This window comes from Patella vulgata, chromosome 2 (assembly GCF_932274485.2).
Source record: "Patella vulgata chromosome 2, xgPatVulg1.2, whole genome shotgun sequence".
NCBI classification, from domain to species: Eukaryota; Metazoa; Mollusca; class Gastropoda; family Patellidae; genus Patella; species Patella vulgata.
This window is the reverse complement of record NC_065880.2, coordinates 22,178,153-22,189,803: the sequence shown is the minus strand read 5'-3', so window position 1 is coordinate 22,189,803 and position 11,651 is coordinate 22,178,153.

Below are 11,651 nucleotides of genomic sequence, written 5' to 3'. Positions count from 1 at the left end.
TAAAGACAACTAAAAGCGTTCATTTCCGCCAATACTAGATTTCAACAGGATGCCATAAGTCAAAAGTCTCATTTTTGCGTCGCATAGAGTGCCCTTCTCCGGTATACAATACAATATGACGCACCCTAACGTGGAAGTATTTATATTCTGTTAAAGTCTGTGGTATAATTATGCAATCAAGTGTCATTTATCTACTTTATAATTTATATATTTGAGTAAGTAATCAATGAGAAAACTATCTCTCGTTATGTATACTGGAATTCGAAAATAATAGGCCATGAACGACTACAAATATGATGACATGTACTGACTGTGTGATTTATAGATAAAGTTTTCAAATTATTTAATACGTGTAACTTTTTGATCCAGCGGAGTTTGGGGGGGGGGGGGGGCTATCCATTCTTCAATAATTTTGAGCATGTTCAAAACAAACGCCAAGATTCTGGAAAGCTGTGAGAATATGGCTTTTTCAGGTTTGCAATTTTTTGAGACATTTTCTCACGCTGTGTCCACGTTTACCGGCGACCTTGTGCATTTATTTATACGGTAGCAATAGCGCAGTAAGGACGCCACCCCGTTCTGACGGGAGCATTAGTAATTGTGTCTACCAGAAATCGCCCAGAAAGCGTCTCTAACGATTTAGCCCCCCAGGAGCTTCAGGGGCCTAGGATGGTAGCCCCCATTCAAGAATAATTGCTTCCACCGGCCCTGTTGATTATAAAAACCATACTGAGTTTGTGGGTTTTTTTCCCATTGACAATTACTTCCATCAAATCCATTTATTTTAAATGGAAGGTGGAGTTGTTTATTCTTTATTCATATGTATTCAGATATTACACTACACAGTATAATATTCTTAGATGACGGATGTATATTAAATCGGTCAGCATTATGAGAAGTAATATACAAGCGATTTTACTTTTATTGATAAATTTATGCCATTTACATTATAACTATATAGATATAAGATCTTTCGAGGCCATACGCCATGAACAGATTATGGTGCCCCGTGGATCCTCCTGTAATATTTTCAAAATCCGAACTTTCCCATAGTGTGCTTGAATGAGTTTTGAATCTAGGAATTTGCGTACCCACCGACCGCCCCTAGTAGGACACAGTCCACTGGGTTTTTTTTGTATCGTATGTTAACTTTAAATACAGTATATTGATGTAACAATTGCTTCATATGCGTTTTTTTTAATATGAATTTCTCACGGCTTAATCCACGCTAATATGTATTCAGATTAATTATTTAACATTATAAAGGGGAATTAGGTAAGATTTGATAAAGAACTGACGGTGCTCGCTATAATAGTTACAAAGTAGATAATGAAAACAGAATATGCGGAACATTTCAGCCAAATTGTCTGACTCTGAGCCGAGATATTGTTTGTGGTGCTAGTTCCAACTCATTTATGGAGTCCGTGCACAGCGCGGTTGCAATTCTGAAATCAATACACCGGATTATCTATCATGTGCTTATGATTTTATGTTCTCTTTCGTGGATCATTATCGTACCCATAGAGGCTATAGGTTTTAACGGATTTCTTTTCAAAATTGGATGAAGGCAATGTGGTCATAAAAGGATGATATTCCAAGAGATTAGATTGCCCCAAAGAGCTTAGATCCTTATCAAATTTGCTCAACATCCAAGCTTTCCTTTTGGACAAGCTGCAGTTATGACAATCAAGATCACAGTGGTTCGGGTGGGACGAAAACCCGAGGCCTCGTGTACACATTGGCGTTCACCCTTGACATTTGGAATTCGAAGTAAGAGTAGGCTTTAGCGCACACGTCCGGGTAAAATTTCCATCACAGCAAACTGCATGCCCGTCAACATTAGCCTAGTAGGAGCAGAACAGTAGGACGTTAAACCCCATTTCATTTCATTTTGTAAAGAGCAGCTGAATCTATTTATCGTTGTTGATTTAGTCTCTAGTATAGCTGCTGATTAGGATTTCCTCCTTCAATCTTCAAGGGGTTTATTTCTCTGTTATTGATTTGTCAGACAAATAGACAGGGCAGTATGGGCTTTATTGGGCAAAACCTCACATAATTTACTTTGTCAATATGTTCATTATATTGACCGAATTTAATTTTCAACCTTTGTAAATTATTGGTTTCTGAGAAGCATGCAACAGTCCACATCAACTAGTTTACTTACTGGTCCCTTTATGTCTATAATGCCGACACAGCATCAAACTGTATCATCGCATTCAAACACCTTGTGTTTTATTGGGGTTTTTTAATTCGTGCAGATAGGGTAAATAACTTAAGGAAAAATCAAAAGTTAATTCTCCAACGTTGTTCGTTATTTTAAGATATCTGCACGATGAAAATAGCATTTCAATGAACAATTTCCTTATTTGAAGCAGTGATGTAATGTAAGTAGTGTGTGAGAGTAGGAAGTATATGAGAATGTAATACGACTCCGCATTCTTCCTTGTTTATAACTTTAATAATTATATAGTATTATTTTAAAAGGGACGTTAACCCCGAACCCATGCGCTTGTTGTATGCTCGCGAAAAAAAGCAAAAAAACGTCACAGTAGATTTTCTATAATTACGCGGATCTAGGATTATACTTAATTATACCCCCCCCCCCCAACAAAACAACAAACCCACCCCCCCCCCCAATTATCACTGCACGACAGACCGAAACTGACTCTGGTGTCATCGCAGTCTTCTTGGAATTGTGACGTCATATCAGAAATCGAAGACCGTCATTCAATACTCAATTGTCCAAGGAACAAACATGACATTCTCTATCGAATGGTTTAACGCGTTGTTTCAATCCCATTTTTATTTTGTGCGTGACAAGGAGTAGGTAGTCGCCTGATAACCTCGCTGGTGTTTCTCCGGATCCTCCGCCCCCCCCCCCCCCACTGTTAAAGTTCCCTACGCGCAAGCGACTAAATGGATATAAAATCGAAACGTGTTAGTCCCAGAACGACGTAGAGTGGACATTTTTTTTCTTGGCGAGAGGGAAACTACCTCTTTAAATTCTATTAGGAAAATCTTTTCGTGATAAGTGTGTGAATTATTAGAAGACAGAGTAAAGTTTAGCAGTTTTTAATATCCCTTCGATTGTAGTTTAAATTGTTTTAGAAATAAGTTGGGACATCCTGGGCGGGAATATCAATTCAGTAATATACTAAGCAGCAAAAGAAACGTCAGGTTGGTATGTTACTCTGAATAGACGCGTTGCATAAAATTTGTCAAATGTTTTTATTGTATATTTGTGACCACATCTCCAACTTTACCTGAGCAATAGGGCTCCTTCCCAAACACAGAAATGAACCCAGGAAATTTTCTCAAAAACGCAACCTGACTTCTGAGATGGTAATGTGTTCTCCATGATTTTCATGTAACTCATGCTGCATGTGCTGTTCACCGGGACCAGCCCTATAAAATGCACCCCCATACCTGGTTGAATCATTCATACTACAACGTCAGCAGCATACCACGACTCACGACATCTCAGGGGAACCAGGCGCTTGGAAGACTCGACGCTGACCACACTACCCAAGCCGTTGCCAATCACTTCCAGGTCAATGTTCGGACCATCTACAGGCTTTAGCAATGCTTTCGGGCCACCATCCCTTCACACAGACCAAGCGTTACCACAAGGTGACAAGACCGCCATGTTGTGTGACAGCACGTGCAGAATCCCTTCACACAGGCATCTGAGACAGCACGCCAGATAGTGGAAATACACGGAAGACCCATGCAGTACCGATACAGTGCGCCGACGTCTCACCAGAGAGAACATCCATTGCCGTAGACCTTACCGTGGACCGATCCTCACCCCTCGCCATCGACGTGAACGTCAACAGTTTGCCCAACAACACCAGAACTGGCGACACAGGCAATGGAGAACTGTTCTGTTCACAGATGAGAGTCGGTATTGCGTATCAACTGCAGATGGCAGGACCAAAATATGGTGTCAACGTGGCCACCATTATTCTGACCAATGTGTCATGGAACGAGACTCGTGGGGAGGCCCAAGCATAAATGTTGGGGTGGAATCGGCCTGAACCAAAGAGTGGGTCGGTCCAGTTGTGTTCCAAAATCTTGGTCCAGAGAGAGGAAGAGGCATCACAGCAGTGCGCTACATCGATCAAGCTCTCAGACCCCACGTCATACCACATTTCGCACGTCATCGAAACAACATTTCCAGCATGACAACGCCCGTGCCCACACCGCCACTTTCAACAGCAGAACGGTGTCAATGTTATGCACTGGCCAGCCCTTAGTCCGGACTTAGACCCGATTGAACATCTTTGGGATGAAATTCAGAGGAGACTTAATAACGTCGTACCGAGGCCAAACACAGCCGATAGATTGCGTCAGGCTTTTCAGAGAGTGTGGTTCCAGGTGCCAATGGCGGTCATCAATCGCCTGGTCCACTCCACTCTGCTTTTCACGGTCTAAGAAGGAAGATTCTACATTTTCACATCCAATTTGATCTACCCCCAGAATTATTGTCTAAAACCGTTGTTATGTAACCCAATGTGGTTAACCGTTCCCTTTCGATATTGCTGAAATTTGGTATGTAATAACCTTATTTTGGTTATTGTAGCTTGATCGGACATGGTTCCTGTGATATGGATCATTCGATATTGGCGATTTTGAAGAAAATGGGCGTTATAGCCAGAGATATTCAAATTCAAATGATAAAGCTCGGTAACTGGCATATTCCTGAAGCAATTTTAAATGCCCGAGAAATCCCTCTCTGGGATTATGTCTAATCAAACGAAATACTGCGAGGAGTATGGGTAACTGGTTGGTCAAAATAATGATTCCTAATCTGCCACCATTGTTGACATAAGGGTGTTTTAAAGAATGGTGTCCTCATAATTTTTACTTTGACCTTGAATCTTACCTTGTAGTCACTGTGACCTTGCAAAGACCTTACTGTAAAATATAGTCCTGCATGTTTTCTATTTGATTACCCAATCCCAAAAATCAATGTTTTTACATCTAGTAATCAAGTCTGACTTTATTTTACAGACAAATGAAAATTTCTATTACAGAGTTATCCCCATTTGTCGAAAATCTAAGGAACGAGATGAGCTAGATTTTAAATTTTAACTGATCTTTCAAATTTGGTGTGAAGCATTGGGTCATGAGAGAACGAGCCTTATCGATTTTCAGCGTCCTGGAGTTATCACTCTTTTTCAGAAAACTGTGTAAGCGAGATAGCGGCTGTAGTTTTTAACCGATGTTTGTCGAATTTGGTCGGAAACATTGGGATCATGGGAGGATGAATCCTATTGATATTCAATGTCAGTGTTCCGACAACCTTGTTAACGCAACACAGGTTATAATTTTAACAGATTGTTTTTAGGTTTGGTGATAAGCATTATAGTAGAATATTTCTTGGATATTCTCTTTCCCTTTGTTGAAAACTCTGCGAAAGCAATGGATGCTACAGTTTTTAACGGATTAAATCTTTTCAAATTTGGTGTGAAGCCATAGGCGTACGGGCTCAATGACAGTTAGGGGGGCAGAACCCGAAATGCCCGAAAAAATTTTGGGTGTACAGACAGCGGCGCTGATATTCCTCGAGAGGTGAAGAAGCAGAGCTTCCCTTGTATTGTACCCCCCCCCCCCCAAGAAAATATCTGAATATTTGATGGCTGCAAACATAGTTTCCTGCTATTTCAGCCCGCGAACAAAGCAACTTCAAAGTGGTCTAATATAGCCTAATTAAGATGGCTGACTCGAATTCCAAACAAAAGATCAATCGTTTACAGTCCACGGAGACGGGAACATTTGGAGAAAATTTTGAAAATTTAACAGCCGCATACGCGTTTTCCTGCTATTCCAGTCTGTGAATACAGCAACTTCAATTTGGTCCAATATAGCCTACCTGGCTGACCCGAATTCCAAACAACCAATCAATCGTCGTGGAGTATGGGGGGCCTCAACCTCCCAGAGAAAATTTTGAAAATCTAGCCACCGCAAATGCGTTTTTTGCTATTCTAGCCCGTGTAAGCAACTCCAAAAGTATCTAATGGTTTGGTAACCGAAATCCCAATCTGAATTCCAACCATCCAATCAGACCATTGCAGCTGCATTCACAAATAATAATCGATGCTCGAAAAATGTCGCACAAAGTAGAGTGGCTCCAGACAATTGTTTCAATCCATAGTCAAGAAAAGTAAAATTAGTGTTTTATTAGGGCTAAATGACAGTTAGGGAAGAAAAATTAGAAATGCCCGAAAAATTTCAGGTTTACAGACTGCGGCGCCGGTTTTCTTCAAGAGTTGAAGAAGCAGAACTGACCTTGTATGGACCCCCGATGAAAATTTTAGAATATTTGACGGCCGCAAACGCGTTTTACTGCTATTCCAGCCCGTAAAATTAGTGTTTTATTAGATTTCGGGCACTTAATTTGGCCAAGTAGATGAAATAAAAACTTTGTGAATGCAAAATAGAGACTATAGTTTTCAACACATTCTTTTTAAATTCAGCATTTAGGACAAACCCTATCAATATTCGCACTCAGTGACTTTCAGTTCCAGGGTTATCCCCCCTCCCCAAAAAAATTTGCACAAGGAAAACTGGGGTTAGTGCTAAATGATAAGGCCAACTCAATTCTTCGTCATAGGTCACAAGATTTAAACAGGGCTAGCGCTAATCCCAACCTTAACCCTGGACCTAGCCCCAATGCTTACCCTAACCCTACCCTACAATCTCGCCAACAATCACGTGCCCTAACCTTATTTACATCTCAGCGACCTTGTCAAAAATTGAGCCGGCCTTAACAAATAGATTTAGAAACTGGCATAATACAAATCTAATGTGCCATTTGCTTATAGCTGGCAGAAACCCATACTTGGAACATAATGAGTTAGAATAAACCTTGGCCAGTATCAAAATAATCATCAACAAATAATATGTGGTGAACATTATTTTATTAATATATATAATTTTATAATGATTACATGAAGGCAATGGAATGTTGCTATATTCAAATCATATGGCATCATTTTCAGTTGTATTGGAATAATAGCACTTTCTGAATAATTCTGAGAAAACATGATTATTATGTACAGATATTGATCTAATTAACAACCCAACACATGTGGATGCCATAAATTCTTGAAAAAAATCAGAAATTTTAACAAATTTAATTCTGGATTCCTAGTAGAATATTAATTTCAATATATTAATGTTAAATCTGCGACCAGAATCAAACAGAATTTGTTAAATTTTCTAAAAGAATGTTTCACAATTATAGGTACCTATCCAGATTATGTCCTATTTCATAGATACAGTACAAATTAAATCAATATTAATACAACACAAAAATTTTCATGCTATTGTCAGCAACTCCCTAAATTTCTATCAGAATATAATAAGAAAAGAAAGAAAATTAAAATAATGACGCAAATAACTTACAAGCAAATATCTCACCATCTGCCTCTAGGCAATTAAAACTGACACTAAAAAGGTCTCTTAATACGATTCTTGATTTAAGCAAATTGAACAGAATTATGCACAACCATAAAAAGTTTAAATGTTAAGCGCAAAAATGATACATGATTACAATGCCAAAACTAATTCAATTCACAAACAATCCGGACAAACATGAAAATAGTGTAATAAATAAAACACCTTGATATTTAATATTAACCAATTTACTCCCCGAAAGAAAAGATCAGATTTTGTTGAAAGTTTGTTCTTACCTTTGCTTCAGATATCTTGAATGTCAAAAACTTTGAAACAAAAATATTTATATATAATAAATCTTTGATTGTGACCTGCTGAAGAAGATTATTTTAAGAATATGTGATTCAAAATGACATATTACCTGGTCAATTTCCCACCTAAGTTAAATAATATCCACCACATTATATCTACTCAGTGATGTGTAAATTATCCTAAAATATCACCAGTGTTATTACCAATCCACATTAAATATTTATACCAAATTAATTAAATACACTTTAAGGCATTCCACTTCAAGCTATGCAAACCAATACAATGGAATAAAATACAAGCAATTTATTGATATATAACAAAAACAAGCCAACAGAATAATATACAAGCAATTTATTGATATATAACAACAACAAGCCAACAGTAGGGCTAATGTCCCCCTGCTTTAATCCTAAGATATATAGATGACAAACATTTTAATTACTTTCTGATTATCAAAGTAATGAAACGATTACACCAATTTTCATTACTCTCACTCAATTAGAATCAAAGTTACCGAATTTCTCTAAATATTACACACTTAGTCAAGACATTCTCCTAAGGAATATATCACCAAGTATGGACATTTTACCTCATTAGAAGAATACACTAGGGACCGGGTATCATTCAGATTTGATGAAAAAAGGAAAGAAACTGAGCTTACCATCTATAATCTAATACACATATTCAGTTAATAGATTGCCATGCAGAAAGTGTTAAATACCATCAAGATTCATCAAATAACTCCCAGTTTGTGCTACCGTTTAGTTTAAGAAACGCCATTTAGTTTTGACATTGGTCATCTAGTTTATGACCATTTAGTTTAGTTTTGATATTGGTCATCCAGTTTATGACCATTTAGTTTCATAAACTTGACAACCGATGTCAAACTAAACGGTAGCACAAACTGGGCGGTTTTTGATGAATCTTGATAGTATTTAACACTTTCTGCATGGCAATCTATTAACTGAAGATGTGTATTAGATTATAGATGGTAAGCTCAGTTTCTTTCCTTTTTTCATCAAATCTGAATGATACCCAGTCCTTAGTGATAGTTATTGTCATTTTAAAAGTGTGATAGACAGATAGATGCACAAACCCATTTTAATAGTCCCGTTTTCTCTAAAATGCGGTGAACAAAAATACAAATGAACCATTTCCAATATGATAACATGATAATTTGAAAACAATTTTAGTATATTGTCTATGCTTTTGTTAACATTAGTAATTATGATATTTAATGAGATCTAATTTGCATGGAAGACAACCCAATTACCATTATTATACAACACAGTATTTAATATTTCAACAAATATAAAATGTTTTCAAAAAGAAAACCGTCAAAAGTTGACAACCGAATATTTTTTTTAAAATTATTTTATCTGAAAAGCACTTAACAAGATTTAGACATCCCTCTTCCAATTTATATACACAAGTATCAAATAAATGATATTGGATTACTATAAAATAAATATAATCATTCCGTTATACTGTAGGATTAGAATTACATGTACTTATATCTATTACTAGTATTAGTCTTATAGTTAAAACAATGTTTATATATATAACACCCTTTCTTGGCTAAGGGTCAATAGGGAAGACACTTTCATGAGGAAATGTACAAATATGTCAGGCAACTAGGCATAACAAAAATCAACTCTCTGGAGAAATGACTTCAGCACCATGGCAATCGAAAGATTTTCGGGTAATTTCTATAAAATTATAACGTGATTTTATGAGAAACAAGCCAAATAGATGACACATATTAGTTAATCGCCCATTTATTTATTTCAAAAGTATCGAACAATCAAACTGCACACTAAGTTTCATCCCTCTCTACCAGATAGAATCAAGATTATCTTGTCTCAAAGCATCGACCAATGAAATTGATTAGTTCTGCTTAGCTTCAACTCGAAATGTTAATCATTGAACTCAGTCAAGCCATTCACTTAATGAACATCTACATCAAGTTTAACCATTCTACCTCAATTAAAAGCAGAGTTGTTATGTTCCAAATTGCTTATCTCTGCTTACCCTGAGCAGAAAATGCTCATCTTCGAACTCCAACAAGGTATTGACCTAATAAGCACCTATTGTGTCCCAAAATGTGTGACGGACAGAAAGACAGACAGACGGACCCATTTTAATAGTCCCCTGCTTTCTTTGAAAGGAGAGGGATAAAAAAAAGATTACTAAGATTGTCCATGTATATCATGAAATATATACATGTACATACATTTTAATATTATAACAAGAGAAAAAGGCTCAGTATATCTTAAAATTTCAATAACATGATTTTAATTAGTTGTCAGTAAACTAGTGTATATGATGATTGAAACATCCTCTTTATGCATTCTACATCCTTGTAATATTGAGCTGTGTGGAACATTATGATTATAATCTTGAAAACCGCTATGTAACTGCATGATCTTTTGCCATTTTCGAAGGGGTGCAAAACCATGACGCAAAGCTCGTCATTGCGTCCCTCTCATTTAGCCCCTGATATCACCACCATTCAGTCACGACTGGCAAATATGACTAAAAGATGACACACCTTAAATTGTAAATAATATACCAAACATAATTACTTTTCCCAAACAGATAAATATTAATATATTAAGCAACTATTTAACTTTTAAGCAATACAATGCATAAAAATAATACAAATACAAAGTCAGTCCTCTTGACCATCAAATTAAACATCAAACTGTTAACAAAATAATCACTTATATAGATATTATATTAACAAAATTAAAATCTATACATAAGTATTTGATACTTATAACAAAGAGAAAATAACAACAAATATTATATTTTTGTTTAATCTAATGTACTACAAACGCTCTAAATATTCACATGTATACATTACCTGATGTGAAAGTAAAGCATACTTTCTCATTTTTAATGTATAGGCCCTTTGTGAATCCATCAATCTAATTAAAATTGGTCTTTATTTTATTCCCATTTTAATTTTAGCTGGCCTAAAACATACGAAAATCTCAAAGACTTCCATAATAAATTCAATGTTCTCTTTGAAGTTTGAATCAAATTGTCTGTGCGTTGGCAAAATGGAAGGTCAATTATGGTCACTTGAACATAAACCTAATCCTGATTGAAGATGTTGTTAGACCTTTCTGTAGTGTAACTGTTACATTTCTACATAAACCAAAATGAAAAGTAAATGACAGTCTGAATTAATTTTAATTAAACTGGTGGATTCAGGTACATTTCTTTTCCATATCAGATAAACTAAGGAATTTTATTACATCATCAAAATTTACCCCTTTATGTTAGTTACATAGTTCTTTCAACTGAATCAGCACAGTGACAACTAAATACTGACAGAGACAGAATGTATAGATCCAACTCATTTGGGCTTAACACAGAATATTGGCATGTGTACAGGGCTGTTTATATGTTGAGTTATTGGAGGAAAGAAGGTTTGGCAGCTAATCGACCTACATCTACACCTTGGTAATTATTGACCCTATTTCCAACTATATTGAAACCCATAATCAGATTTGTGCTGATTCAGTTGAAATTTGTTTACCTTGTATACATCATAGTTTAAAATACCATGAGAGAAATGGGGGCAAGGCTTTATAAACAAATGCTAAAAATTTTGAAAACTGGATTAAATGTCTATTAAGCAGTTGCCAGGGATATATTGATTTTGACAGAAATGGCTTCAGAACTGGCAGCAAATTTCAACTTTTTAATCATTTAAACACATTAAACCTCTTTGATTTAGGTCAACTCTATATGATTTAATTCCTATTTTGAACAGTTAACTAGAAGTCTGTTAGGTTTAGTTTCATATTGGAATCCCTGTGTAGACACAGAATAATACAATCAATAATATTTGAATAATGGCTTTACATGCCTAATTTGAACAAAGAGACAAATCAATCAAAATATAGAATCAATTATTATATGTTTGA